Genomic DNA, 15826 nt, shown 5'->3' on the forward strand with positions numbered 1-15826 from the left:
TTCTGAACACATAAGATAAAATATATTTTTTTCTTTTTCTTTAAATCAGAAATTATACATAAATACTCCCATATGTATACTCTCTGATTGGGTACTTTATGATTTCACTGATTCAGAAAAATGTAAATATTTATTTCAGCAGTCAAGACCACAATCATATATTAACAAGTTATTTTAATATATGTAGCTCTTTTATTTTTTTTTTTTTGTAACATTTACCTTGCTAGATGTATGTTCATACTGACTCAGGGGAAAGTGAAACACAATAAATCATAAATTTCAGTTTCATTTTAGGGGGGTAAAAGTAATCCATGTAGTAAAAGGAGTTAGGAGTAGTTTCATACATTTTCAAAACTGTTTCTCTTCCCATGAACACTGTACTACACTAGTCTGTGCTAAAAATGGAAAAAAAAGTGGAAAACTATTGCATTATGACACGATACCTGACATATCAAAAGGTACCTGACATAATTTCAGATTATATAATTCAGTTTCATTAAAATCTAATTCAAATTGTTTTATAGGTTCTTTTCTTCATTTGGAACTGCATCAAAACTTTTGATCTTCATTATATTACAATGCTTTGAGGTCAGATGAGCATAAATCTGGCAATGAACCATGCATTCCATTATGGAATAGCAGTAAGACCAATCCGTAGGGATCTAAAGAGAAATAATTTTAAAGGGAAAAGTGGTATGGAAAATACCTTTCAAATGACATGAATACTTGCTCTGAAATTTCCAATCTTGATGACAAAGTTGACTGTTGTAATAACTCTTATAAGGAAGTGATGTCATGCCCCACAAAAACTTGATTAAAAAAATAAAACTATTCAAAATAATATGGTGTATTTTAAGCACGTGTAAACTGGCCAGAGAGAAGATTCCAAATCAAAATTTAATTGAGACAAACCTACTACTTAGTGGAAATGCTTCTTGTAGGATAGTGACAATACCTGGATTATTATTTAAAAAAAAAAGGTGATCTAAAAAAAGTATATATATTTGTAAAGGACAACATTTGTGATAAGGTAATTATGAACTGGATAGGTTCTAAGCATAAAGCAGTTCAAGGTCAAGGTCATTTAAGGTCATCCTGGTAATAAGCTCAAACAAATAGAGAAAAGCACTCTATCTGGTAAAATTTGGTCTTGCAAAAAACCCACGCTGAGTAAGAGAAAAACCCACCTTCCTGCACAAAGTCACTGAAAAAATAACTAGTGTAATTCTACATCATCAGGACATTATTAAAAGGCACATAGAGACTATAAATTATTTCAGTATCTGGCAGTGATGCACATCTTTAAATAAAACAGTTAGCTCTGATAATAATTTTGATGACGCAAAGAAATCGGAGAGGTAGCAGGTAAGAGCTACAGGAATGTCAAATAGCTTGAGAGATTTGTGTAGTACTGTAATAGATGCCAGGAGTCAAATATATTTAGCTTTATCTGAGAACTTTTCAGAGATGATCAAGCACAGTTTTAAGGTATGTTTCTTGGCAGATGATCAAATCTTACAGACAGATACAGTAAAAAATGCCAATGACTTGAAGAGGAAAACAGACACATTAAGGCTATAAACACAAGACAAGATTTTAAACTTTTGCAGTATGACACACCATAACTGCATTTTTTAAAAAAACTTGCTTTTAATAGTAATGTAGCTGTAATATATATTTTAATGTAATAGGATTGTACACCGTAAGGCCTTGAGACCTTAGAGTATACAGATACTTCTATTTTTATTTACTTCTATTTAAATAATCTTTATTTAGAGTAGGACTGTGTTATCTCATGAATGCAAATTTAGTTTAGTTTTAAATGCAGTGTTACTAAGATGCTTAGGAAATTTTTAATGCTAGTAAGCAGTACAATATGTAGGGACATCCACATAAATGAAATTAGTTTCACAGCCCAACATAAGTATCCTCGTTCTACAGAGGAAGAATGGAAGCACACAAAGATTTGGGGGTGATTAATTCTGTTTTAGTGATTTGAAATGCCTAAACATGCATTTTTAAAAGCATTTATATGAACTTTATCTGCTCAAAGTACCTTCTTGACCAGTTTCAGCCTCAGCTGTAAATGTTCAGCATTTTAACACATTGTAATTTTACTGCAGAAGATGAGATGCACCTAATGCCTGATGTGTTAATTTGGTGTTAGTTTATGTACATGACACATCTAAGACTATATTGCACCTCTGTTTCAGGGGAAGTATCATTCACCACTAGATACTGAGGTTATATTTTTCTTCCTGTAACCCCTGAACTCATTCCCTGAGTACCTTCCAACATAGAAGACAACACAAAGCCAAGAGTTAAGAGATAATAGCCTGTTTATTTCTGGCTTTCTAGTCTTTGAATTTGAAATTTTATTTTAAAGGAGGAAATTCAAAAACATTTGTTGGGGAAAACCCACAAACTCACATGGCTCATTATAGCCTATTTCCACTTAATCCTTCATTGGGACCCTTAAAATTCAGAATAGGATGCTCACTACAAAAAAAAATCTTTGGGTGATTTAGAGAAGATTCAGCATTAGATACCTGCTGAAAGCAAGACAGTACTGAATTCAACTTCAGGTTTTATAGGGAAATTTGCTAAACAATAATTATTCACTTTTATTTGATCTCTTCTCTCTGTTCCCTCTAATTTATCCTATTGTAGTCCCACATTCTCTTCTCAGGACCTTTCTTTCCTTTCTTTCTTCCTATCAGGCAATTCAGAATTCAGAAAGAAATTTTTCACCTCTTCTTCGAGTCAAAGAACAGACTATTTGTTTTACAACTCCAGTCTTGCAAGCCATGCCTAATGTTAAAATAAAGCAGGTTGGAGGATTTTCTCCAGAAAAGAACGCAGTAAAACTCCTGTTCACAGAAATAAATTTTCTTTCCTTGAAAACGTTATTACTACCATCCATACTGCCTCACTGGGACACTACATGACACACGCTATCTTCTGATTTGATCTGAGGCATTGTTTGAGAGGGCTGTACCTGAAATTGTCCAAAACCAAGACAGAGAGTAAACTAACACTCAGTATAGACAATTTGGCACAAGTCAAAACATCACCAGGGACCACACTCACACACAGTATAGACAACTGTGGGCCAATGCTGAATGCGTGCTATGGTTGTGTTTTATTTTCTAGTAGAGATGAAATCACATAGACCTGTCTATGATGGATCTCATCATAAATGAAAAAAAAGAAAAAGGACATCAATATACACTAACTACATGAAATTATTTAAATTAGAGTGTTTCCACTTATCCCTACAAGTACCAGTAATGGCAGAAGCAAATGTCTGGCTGTACAAAGAATGTGTTAGTTGAGAAAAACTCAACATAAAGTTGCAAATCTCTTGAACACAAAAATCACCTTCAAAGGAATCTCTTTCCATCCTTTCTCATGGAAGAAATGAAGGCAGAGTTCATGGAAGATTAGATCTGAGTACTTTCTCCCAGAAGAAGAGGGGATATATATCTGTCTCACTGAGAAGATTGAGAACATGCAACAGGTTGGTGATGTGGGAAATAATTCCATTAGTAGTTCTTGTAATGGATGATTTCAATGCACTGTCCTGATGTGCAAATTCCCTTCTCAGAGCAGAAATCCCAGACATCTGTAATGGTGGTAGATGACCATCAAGCAAACAGATACATTTATGACTCCAGGGAGGAGACTCCAAAGTGTTTAACTGAACAAGTTGTCGTGATCTGGTTGTTAAAATTATTAGAGACGCCTCTATCTGAATTAAGGTGCAAATGAGACCAGATGCCAAAGTCAATAGTACAGATTTTATTTAACAGTAAATGTGAGACAGAGAGAGGAAAAAGAAGGGTGGGGAAAAAAGAGAGTGACAGAGAGAGATTAAATAGAAAATGTATCTCGACTCTGTGGAACCTAGCAGCATCCCGTGGGTCCAGTTCTTCTGGTGTTCTCAGTCGTGAGGGTCCTGCAAAACATAGAGTCCAGTGGATTAATATACGTTCAGGAGATGCCCAGGCACCTCCCTTGGGGGGGAAGTTTTACAATCTCTTGCAACAGTCTCTGGATTTGTTGCATCACTGGGTCACATGAAGTCCTCTGGTGGTGAAAGACTTCAGGAATGAGTCTGAGGGGGTGCTTTGGGGGTCTTTGATGGTTTATGACCCCTTCTCAGGTGCCTCTCATGTGAATGTCCCATCTGTACGTGGTCTTCCTGGAGGGGGGTTTACTCCTTCTTTTTCATGTGGAGAGATTTTGCCATCACACACCCAAAACCCTTCTCCTTCTCCACTCGCCGAGCCCAGCTATGACTAATTCTTAACACAGCTGTTGACTTTGGCTTTCTTTGTGGATACATTCTTCTTCCCTGAGCCTTTGTTACTTCTCCTTAGACCTGAGATAATTTGACAACAGTCTTATCTCAAGTTCCTGTCAGAGTCAGGAGGTATATTTGGGGTCATGGTGTGCTTTGGTGGTCGTAGATGGGCAGTTCCTTCTTTGCAGTTTGAAAAGAAAGTCTTTCTATGATTTTGACAATGTTTAGGACATTAGCAACTTTCAGTCTCTTGCACAAGTGCACAGTGATACCTCCCACAGGAATCCTGCTTAACCAAAGAAGGATCAAGGGGGTTTGGTCTGCATCTGAACCAAAAATGCAGAGAAACACAGGAAATAAGTCCTAAGTATGAAAATTACGTAGGAAAAAAAGAAATTAGAGACCTGAACTTCTACATTAAGGTTCTCCAAAACTCGTCCAGTAATCCCTGTAGGGCTGGGAAGATAAGCAAGATTATTTTTTTTTTCCTTCTTAAAGAGATGGCTCAAGGAGGATGGATTTATGATCATCACAAACTGCGGGCTTTCTTGAAATAAAGAGAGCCTGTAAAAGAAGCACAGACATCATCTGAATTGTAAAGGAACTAAAGCTGCTGGTACTTGCAATTCAACAAGACCACAAATAAAGTTTTAAACTGTAGCACTGGAAAAGTTGACAGGTACAGAAGACAGTATAATTATGGATGCTGCTTCTATTATGAATATAAACAGGGATATTCTGTATTCAGAAGTGAAGGACAAGTTAGGAAGAGAATAATATAAACAGGAACTGTAAAACAGTGTCAAGAACTAAACCAAAATTGCACTAAATCTGAACTAAACAGAGGTATAAACACTTCAGAGAGGTAGGGAAAACTTTAATACTAGGATACAAATTATACAAGAAATGTAAAATAGACTAGATAAGCAGCCAGAGTTATCAAAAAAAGAAAGATATGTATTTCTCACAATAAGGTTGCACAGTCTTGGAAGAGATTCATGTCAGAGCTATTTCGAACACGAGGACAAACAGTGGAATAACTGGAGGCTTTAAGTGAACCACGACAGCAGACAGGTATAACTACAGGACAGTTGAACAAATAAAATTAATAAGACAACTACCCCAACAGTAAACCAACAGATTCCAGGCTAAATACAAGCCAAATACAGGTGTAGAATCTTCACTAGTGGCCACACAACTAGGATCATAACAATGACTGAAATAGGCAGATAGGCAACAGGAATGAGAAATGTAATGGTGGTAACAGACTTGACTTAACCTCAGGTGGATCTGGCAGATATACATAGGATATAATACAGTCAATAAAAATCAAGTCTCTATCAGTCACTGCTTCATGGAGCTCACAAGACTAGACTCAGTACTTGCCCTAGTCAAGTACAGTATGCAAGATCTAGTTTATCTTTTTACAACTGAAAAGCTACTTTGTAATAGCAACTGCTATTTACTTTACATTCAACACTTACGGAACTATGATACCAAGGAGGGAACTATGCAAAAGTGAGGAACTGTGTCTAATGGAAAAATAAAGAGGTCAGCTAAGAAAATTAAAACTTTATAGGCAGTGAACAGAGTACTTAAGGATACCAACTGGAAACACAGAGACAATGAATACACTTATTAAAAGGGCTTAATTAGGAGAAAAATGAAAATCACATGGCTAAAGAGGAGGTTAAGAGAGGTAAACACATAAAGAGTGATGGACATATATTCATACAAAGACAAGAAACCGGAACATAAGCAAATAAAATTAAAAACCAAAATTAGACAGCAGCAGGAAAAAGAGTTTCAAAAACAGTCAAAAAGAATAAAAATGAATATAAAGCTTCAAATCTATTAGGTGCAAGAGGTCTCCCAAATAAACTAGAGGGTTGATTTATGATCAAGATATAAAAATGCATACTCAGAGTCAATAAGGCTACTGAAGGCAAGATAAATGAACTCTTTCCTTAGCATGAAAAAAACTAGAGATGTTCCTACAACTGTCTTTGGAGCACAAAGGATATATGGGTCTGTCTGAATTTGAAATCACTTCAGAAACAAATTGACTAAGCAATAGTAGCAAATCACCAGGGCCAGGTACATTTACCGTACTCTTGAAGGAACACACCGATGAAACAATGCAGAAGCTCTGTAGTAATACTTCTCAATAAAGCCTTGATACATGATGGCTACAAAATTGAAAATAAAATCCCTATTTTTTTATAAAAGGTTCAAGTTCTTAAAATGCTTAGGAAATTTAAGGCCTGCACTAAACAAGTTAGAACTATAGGAGAAAAAATAAAATCTCTAGACAGCGAAGAGATACTATAACAACAGAACTGGTAGACATGGAAAAGACAATGTATTTTTTAGAGGTGAGTTAGGGTAACATAAGAACCATGAGGGAAGAGCCTTGCACAGATATATGGATAATTCAGATTAGTTAAAAACCAGACAGAAAACAAGGCGATGAACTAAATGTGCAACTTTCTCAACGTAGGAAGGTCACTAGTGACGTTCCACCTTTGCCTACATTGCAACATGCATTATTTAAAATATTCATGACGAAATAAAAAAGAAGGGGTGAGCAATGAGATTATCTTTGCTGCTTGCTGAGACAGGAAGCATAAATGAACTGAAAATATTTGCAGAACATCTTAAAAAATATTAACTGGGCAACAAAAAGGCAGACAAAATACTATAGCAGATAAAAGCTAGTGAGAGATTTTTTACCCATGCGCATTATTTATATAAGGAATTAGGATTGATTCTAATTAGTCACTTCTATTACAGAATAAGATGTTATGATTAAAGTAGCTGGTTCCATAACATCATCAGTGCAGAGTTCAGTAGTGGCCAAAAACACCAATAAAATTTTTGGGAGTCTTAGCAAAAGACAGGAGTGTCGATCTGCTAGAGGGTAGGAGGGCTCTGCAGAGGGGTCTGGACTTGCTGGATCAATGGGCCAAGGACAACAGTATGAGGTTCAATAAGGTGAAGTGCCAAGTCCTGCACTTCGGTCACAGCAACCCCAATTAGCACTGCAGGTTTGGGGAAGAGTGTCTGGAAAGCTGTCCAGCAGAAAAGGCCCTGGGGTTGCTGGCCAACAGCTAGCTGAAAATGAGCCAGCAGCGTGCCCATCCTGGCCTGTATCAGAAACAGTGGGGTCAGCAGGACCAGGGAAGTGATTGTCCCCCTATACTTGGACAACTATATCAAAAGTACATCTGTTAAGAGCTAATACAAAACTGTATTTTGCTTAGGGAGGCACTGTATGACTTGTGATAGGAAAAGTGTTAAGAGAAGCATTAAGTTCTTGCCCTGTTTGGCTTTTCTAGGGAAACATTAACAGCTGCCATCAGAAAAAAACAAGCGGGTTCAGTAGATTTTAGGTCTGAATCAGTCCTGAACTTCTTAAGCAAGAACAAAATTCCATGACTATGAAATGTGGACACCAGCTTTGCAAGAACTATCAAAGAAAATTCTACTCCAAAACTTCTTGACAAAATTGAACTATAGTATTTCTGGGGAAAGAAAACCAACCCTATCTTTTTGTGACATTACTGATAATGTCATGAACTGCACGCAGTTGAAAACCTAATGTTTATATCTCAGTCAAATATACAAACAACTCATTTCACTTTTTGGTTGCCTGTAGGTTAGATATAATTTTTCTTTCCAGACTAATTTCTTTATAGTTTTACAGTAAAGTGAGACAGACACCTGTATCAGTTTTAAAAAAAAAAAAAAATACAGTGCTATAGTTGACTCTCTGATGGTTGCGTAATTTTATTTCATTAGCCAAGGAAAACGCTTTAGACAGTCTTACTAATTATCAATCTGAACAGGAATGTTGAAATTAACTTTTTTTTTTCTTTTTAACTAGCATTTTGTTTTGTTAATGTCATCCTTTAATAGTATTTAAAGTTTTTTAAAACTCTTTATTCTCATGGCTTCCAAAGTACTCAATGTGTATACTACAACAATCACTCATTACAGATGTGCTGCAAAACAGAAGCAATTATGTACCCCCCACAGCACACCACATAGTAGCCTTGTTTTGTTTCGTTTCTCGGAGATTAGAGAATGAAGTAGTATCCTGCATGAAACTTCAGGATACATTTGAATAGACAGAATGTAACTAATAAAACTGTAATTGGCAGGATAACAACATGAAATATTCCTATCTTTCTGAGACCTTTTATTTTTGCAAGTTGTCAACTGGTGAGGCAGAAAATTTCAAGAACTTCAAAAATGATGCCAGACAGGGCATATGTTGAAAAGCAGATACAACATAAAATTTTAACCATATAGGACGCAGGTACCATTCAAAAGAACACCATGTCAACAACTGTATAGAGAAGAGACTACTTTGTAACAGGTGCAAATAATAACAGCTACAAATAATAATATAGCTGAAAAAAAAATCCCATACCTTTATTGGTTTCAAAATCAGTTATACTTTTAAATGTAATTTGGAGAACTATATGGTCAAATATCCATCTTTTAGGTGTGAGATAGCTCTTTAAAGAAAACTTACTAGATTCTTCTAAAACACAATGACTCAACAGAAAAGTTTATTTCTTGAAAGGTCTTTTATATCTTGTTATTCGTTCATCTGAAGTGACATGACTGAAGCTTAATGGACAACATGAGAAGGCAATCACAGTACTTATTTCTGGTGATATGTTTTAGCAAGATTTCATATCCACCTGCCAATGCCTACCCAATGTGTCATTATTACCGGCTGTTAACATTCAGGACTGGCACCTGTGGTAAAAGGTATCTCATTAGGAAAAAATATTCCATCTACCTGTCTAAATGAACAATGTACTAAAGGGATTTCAGAAGAAGATTCTGCTTGAAGAACTCCATTGGTATAGATTTTTTTAGTAAAAGACTCTGCATGTACAATATTTTACTTTCCTGCACCAGTCTGCATGAAAATATTAATGAATACATATATTATTTCCAAACATCAGACTGAGGCACTCAGTAGAAAAGGCTGGAGCAGTTGAAAGAGACCATGTTCTTCAGGTTTTGTAGAAACTGTTCTAAGGAAGAAGCCCATTCACAATGGGTAGAGCAGGTTGGAAGAAAAAGATGACCAATGCTTTGATTAATTTTTGTTCTTTTCCCTTGTACTTACCAGTAAGACTATTGTGATGACCCTACCCCTATCCTCCTGGACTGCCCCATCCCCTTGACATGCAGCAGGAAGGTCGAGTGGGGAACCCCTGTGCTGACTTCTTTCCTGATTGGGCATCTTCCCTTCTGCAGGACATGGCTGCTAGTGATTTGCCAGCATTAAATTTGGCAGGAGTAACTCTCTTAAGGCAGGTCCATAGTTAACAGCTGGGCAGACATGCAGAGATCCCACCTCGTCGTGGTCGTGTTGGATGCCCTTGGGGGAAACGGAGTTGATTTCTGCCCAAATGTGATGGTGTTACAGCTACTTCCTCCCCCTTCCCTTCTGACCAGCAGTATTACAAGGTTAAATTCCTGGTACCAACTTCAATTGTTATCCTGAGTCTGCGCCCATGGGTACATTTTTATAAATTCCCAGTACTACAGCTGCATCTGGCATTTATTGGAAAGAGTAGTCTCAGAAGTCTTCCTTACTTGTTTAAAGTAAGACACCAAGTTTACTAGATACTACGTGGCAGGTTGCCAATAGAAAATAAAAGCCAGTCTTGGGCAATAATGGTTGCCCAAGACTCTGCAATAAAAGCAGAGTTTACCACTCAGGCCCTTGGGAAACAAGGAGGAATCAAAACAAGAAAGTGCAATATGAAGACTTAAGCCTGCAACTTGTTCTGCATGGATGCAAGGGAAGAAACAGTCTGACACCAGAAAGGGTAAGAAGACAAAGATAGGCTGTCCTGGTTTCAGTTGGGATATAGTTAACTTTCTTAGAACTTAACATATCATCCATATCTTCCTTTTCTTAGCAACTCTTGAAAGTACCACAAGGAAGTTATGAGATAGGAAATGACTGAAGAAACAGATCCTGTAAGAATGTGAGACCCAGTAAAATGTAGCATAAAATACAGACATCCTGCTGGTTTTTACATATCCCAAAAGAACAAAAGAGGGTGTGAACAAGGATATGTGAAATCTTTCAGGAAGTTTTCTCCTCAAGGTGAGGAGTTCCCATGGTGAGGATTTTCTCAGCTCATACCCTCCATTTCTCCAGACCTAGAGCTTCCTCAGCAAATTGTTCTACACATATTTATCATTTTGCCAAATATAGATTTCCACTTCCTCTCATAAACCCCTCATTTCTCACTGATTGGCAGCAAACTTCCACCTCCCCCCATGGATAAAGGTTGCAGTGTATCTGTTGGCTGACTGTCTTCGTAGAAATATGCATTTAAAACTACAGTAGGGGCTGCTCTTGGCAAAATTATTTTCATATGGAACTCAGAAGAAACACCATACTGAGAAAAGAGGGTATGTGTAGCACTCTAACCAGAGATGGTGCAGGATTGAGTTGAACAATATGAGCATCTACATGACAAGGCTAGAACCACAAAGCCTTATGTTAATATGTCATAAAGCACATCAGATGAGCTACATTGACAACACCTGGGACTGGGACAGATTCCTTCTTCCAGAATGTGGCAGTCAGCATCAAAGAATACTTGATAGAAGCCAGAAAGCAATGAGTTTTGATTTATGCTTCCTCACTCACTACTGTTACTATTTATGTACGTCATGCAGCCTTTACTAAAATTCCTGAATATACACAAATCTCAAGAAATGAGCGCACCCTGAGGAAAATGTAGATGTCACACAGTTAGCCACTTGAGTCAGACTGAACGTGCCACATCTGTGCATTTCCACAAGTCCCTAATACTGCCCTCTCAGTAACTGTAACCACGAGCATCTTATAATTAACCAGGCAAACAATAAAAGAATGCACTGAAAAATTATGAAACAGCATTTCCATAAAACTGCATTGGGGGAGGGTGTGACTTAAAGAACTTTATTTTGCAAGTAGGATTTGCTACATTGTTAGTTATAACATCTGGTTTTCAGGAAAATACTTTTGCTCAAAGGTGTCTGTATAAACATTAGTTCCAAACATGTATTATTTTTAATAGACTTCTATACTCTTAGAAATAGCTGTATTGGTTAAAAAGACAGTGGAAAGTGGAAAAAAATATTGAGAAAATGGAAATGTAAGTCAAGAAAACCTCAAGAAAGAGAGCCAAAGACACAAATTAGTCCTCCATGGTATCATATGATGCCTCATTCTCCACTTCCATGAAGTGGAGGCAATCTGTAATAAGGAACAGGCAGAAAAAATCCAAAAGATTATTTTGAATGGGAAAGAGAATTTTGAAGCTTAACTTCTTGCATTGCACAGGATCTCACCTTTTCCCTAAAGAACAGGAAGAATGTAGCTATAAAAATCAACTGAGACATGCCAGTCAATGTTCAGCTTTGTATAAAGTCAAAGCAGATCTTTTTGTGTGCTAGCAAAGACCTGGGACATCTGCAGATTAAATATAATAACATTTATATCAGTTTATATTATTATCTTATAACTGTTATCTTACTTTAACTGTTTCTATTACTGTAGATAAAAATTGGGAGGTTTTGTTTGTTTGTGTGGGTTTTTTTAGGTTTTCTGTTTGGTTTTTGGGGCTTTTTTGAGGGGAAAGTGGATTTTTGGTGGATTTTTGTGAAGTTTTTAGAATAAAATGAAGTCACTCAATTTATTTTCAAAGCCAAGACCCAGATTGTTCTCACAGATGCACAAAGTATTAGAGGCAACAGTCACAACTTGCAGCAAGGGAAATTCCAACTGAGCATAACAATAGGAAAGAACTTCACAGTGAAAGTGGTTAAGCATTAAGAAGCTGCCCAGAGAGCTGGTAGCATCTCCATCCTTGGAGATATTCTAACCATGAATGGACAAAGCCCTCAGCAACTTAAGTGATCATCACTTTCAGCAGTGAGTTGAATTAGATGACCTTGAGACGTCCCTTTCAACATGAATAACTACATGATCTACTCTAGTAAAGATGACTGAAAAATCCCACAGTGTTTTATTCTTCAGAATGTGGGGAATCATGTTAAATGTGTCCAATGCAACCACAGTCAGTCTCAATATGACTTCAGAATAATCGTCAGGAACTCCTCCACTGAGTTGTAAAATGCTTAATTTGGGACAGGAGCTTTTTTTGGCAAGTGGTATGAGAAGACCCTAGACTCTTCTAAAATACAAATTAAGTCAATGCAGATCATCTAAAAATATGGATTTCCAGAGTTACTAATAACAAGTATAGGATCCAGTGTCTCCATATGATTATACCTCTCTTCCCATTAAAAATTAGCTGATTTCTTTCAATTAAAAAGGCATCCTATAACAAGCTAAATCCTGCTGGAACACAGCTGTTCTTTGAGTAATTTCATCTGCATTCAACTTGGTGCAACATTTCACATCTTGGTGTTGTGAAGACAAAGATGAACAATAGAGATTGAACCGGACAGTTTGCCCCTAACTGTTGAAAATTTGAAACTGCTACATGACCTCTCACAAGCATACAGTTGTAATCTACCAGTCCTGACAGCCGGTCATGGCTTCAGGTGAAACAGATTTATTGAATTTTCAATTAAAGGACACATATATTTGTGCATATGCATGGTTTATCAAAGTTGTGCTGCCTTTCTTTTATCTTGTTGGTATGAGTGCTTACCCTCAGCTGGACTCTCTACGTTTCAGGGAGAGATTGTTTTTCAGGGATATCCATAGTGTCCTTTGCATTGAATAGAATATTCTGTTACATTTTTTAGCATTTTTACTTAAATTACGCACTCCTTTTATCTTTAATAATGAAGTTTTTTGTCAAGGTTATAAATATTTATTTTGCGATGTAAACTTCTAACTGTTCACAGAGTGACAGCATAAGAAAGATCCTAAGGAACTACTTGATAGCTATCTTCTAAATATCTAGGTCAGCTTTCCAGAGCATGGAAAACAAATAACAAATGGTTAAATAATGTATTTTCTCCATACAAGAGATCTTACTTAATTATCCACTTGATGCTTCCAAAAAGATAAAAAATGTTAATTATTAGCTTTTTAAAAACCCCAACTTCGGACTGAAATGCCATACCAGTAATGGTAGAAGAGGCACTGGGAAAAACAGTGTTTATTATTAATGTTAGTAGTTATCAAGACTGAAATTTCCTTTGTTAAAATCTAAAAGTTAATTTTTTTTAACCCAAGATCTGTTCCCTAGAGGTTTGCTAAAATAACATTCTTCTGTGTCTTTATTAGCATCTGAGCTATAAAGAAAAAGCTATAGCAATCTCATCAGGGATTTCAACAGTATTTTCAGACACTGTTTCTATTTTTTTGAATCAATAAAACAACTAATCTTGTTATTTTACTTCCCTATTCACCTACTTTGCTTCATTCTGCTAAAGTCGAGCAAAGACATAGCTTGTGACACTGGACAATTGAGTACTCAGCATGCAAAAGTGTTTGTTATACTAATTCTATTAGACTCACATAAGTCCTCTTCCAATCAAGATGCCAGCAGCCTGCACTAGAAACCTCTTTGCCTGACCCCTAACCAAGTCAGAGACAATTCAGGTCTGTGAGAAGGACTGATTTTGATAAAAAGCCAAATGCATTTCTCTTCTCTTACAGAAATAAAATACAAAATAAAAGAAAAAATACTTATGAAAAGAGGAGAGGCATAAAACTGTGGGCTGACAACAGGAGAAGGATGAAGCAATATACATGGATGAAAAACAAAGAATATTAAGGATGAGGCACTATATACAAGAAATTAATTTCAGCATGTGGAATGACAAAGAGTTAAAGTAAAATCACACCTTAATGAAACATAAAGTATAAAAATTAATAAATCCCTGTTTCTCCTTTACTAAAATTGATCTATCCCCATCTGTCATGCAATTAATTTATTTCTGTAAGTATTGTTAAACTTTAAATCTGGGAGGGGAAACACCTTCTGTTAAAAATACTTAGCTGATAGTGAAAACTGTCTACTTATTTTCAATATGCCATTTCCGTCAGTATTTTTGAGCTTGGCTTCTATGGGCTTGCACCAATTCACAGAACCAAAACTGGGTCAGGTTGGAAGGGACCACAGTGGATCATCTGGTCTGACCTCCCTGCTCAAACAGTGTCATCCTAGAGCACATTGCACAGGATCGCACCAAGATGGTTCTTGGTGATCTCCAGTGAGGGAGACTCCACAACCTCTCTGGGCAATCTGTTCCAGTGCTCAGTCACCCACAAAGTGAAGAAGTTTTTCTTCACATTCAGGTAGAACTTCCTGTGCATCAGTTTCTGCCCGTTGACTCTTGTTGTACTGCTTGATATCACCAAGAAGAACTTGGCTCTGTCCTCCCTTCTGATACTTATAGACGTTGATGAGGTCCCCTCTCAGTTTTCTCTTCTTGAGGCTGAACAAGTCCAGCTCCTTCAGTCTTTCCTTGTAAGAGAGACGCTCCAGTCCCTTAATCATCTTTGTTGCCCTTCACTGGACCCACTCCAGGAGCTCCATGTCTCTCTTGTACTGAGGAGCCCAGAACTGGATCCAGCACTCCAGATGTTGCCTCACCAGGGCTGAGTAGAGAGGCAGGATCACCTCCCTTGACTTGCTGGCAATGCTCTTCCTAATGCACCCCAGGATACTTTTGGCCTTTTTGGCCACAAGGACACACTGCTGGCTCACGGACAGCTTGTTGTTCATCAGGACCCCCAAGTCCCTCTTCACAGAGATGCTTTCCAGCAAGTCTGTCCCCAGCCTGTACTGGTGCATGGGGCTGTTCCCCCCCCAGGTGTAGGAACCTGCATTTACCTTTGTTGAGTTTCAGACACCTCCCCTCCCCTTCCTTCCCCTCCCCTCCCCTCCCTCTCCCCCATTCAGCCTGTTTTCAATCCGCCTCACTGTCCACTCATACAGTCCCCACTTCTTGAGTTTGCCTGCAAGGATGCTGTGAGAGACAGTGTAGAAAGCTTTGCTGAAGTTGAGGTAGACAATATCTACTGTTCTCCCCCTATCCATCCAGGTAGCTGTTTCATCATAGAAGGTAATTGGGTTGGGCAAGCATGATTTACCTTTAGCGAATCCAAGCTGACTATTCCTTATCACCTGCTCATCATCCATGAGGATAGACATGGCCTCCAGAATGAGGCACTCCAATCAGGGGTTAAGCTGAAGCTGACTGGATGGTAATTCTCTGGGTCCTCCTTCTTGCCCTTTCTGAAGACTGGGGTGACATTTGCTTTCTTCCAGTCCTCAGAGATTAACGGCCTTGCTATAGTGTCCGTCAGCTCTCTCAGCACTGATGGATGCATCCTCTAAGGGCCCACGGACTTGCGCACATCAGATTTGCCTAGGTGTTCCTTAACCCAATCCTCCTCGTCCAAGGGAAAGTCTTCCTTCCAGCATTCCTTTACCCTGGTCTCCTGGCTCAGAGATTCCTGAGGGCTGGCCTTACCACTGAAGACAGCTGAAAAGGCAGAGTTCA

General features: G+C 37.7%; 1 protein-coding gene across 1 annotated transcript in view; it reads right to left on the reverse strand.

Moving 5' to 3' along the window:
* SNTG2 (syntrophin gamma 2) overlaps positions 1 to 15826 on the reverse strand; it is a 146806-nt gene that overhangs the window by 113211 nt on the left and 17769 nt on the right. The window lies entirely within an intron of this gene.

Source organism: Lepidothrix coronata, unplaced genomic scaffold, assembly GCF_001604755.1.
Source record: "Lepidothrix coronata isolate B3197 unplaced genomic scaffold, Lepidothrix_coronata-1.0 Scaffold222, whole genome shotgun sequence".
NCBI classification, from domain to species: Eukaryota; Metazoa; Chordata; class Aves; order Passeriformes; family Pipridae; genus Lepidothrix; species Lepidothrix coronata.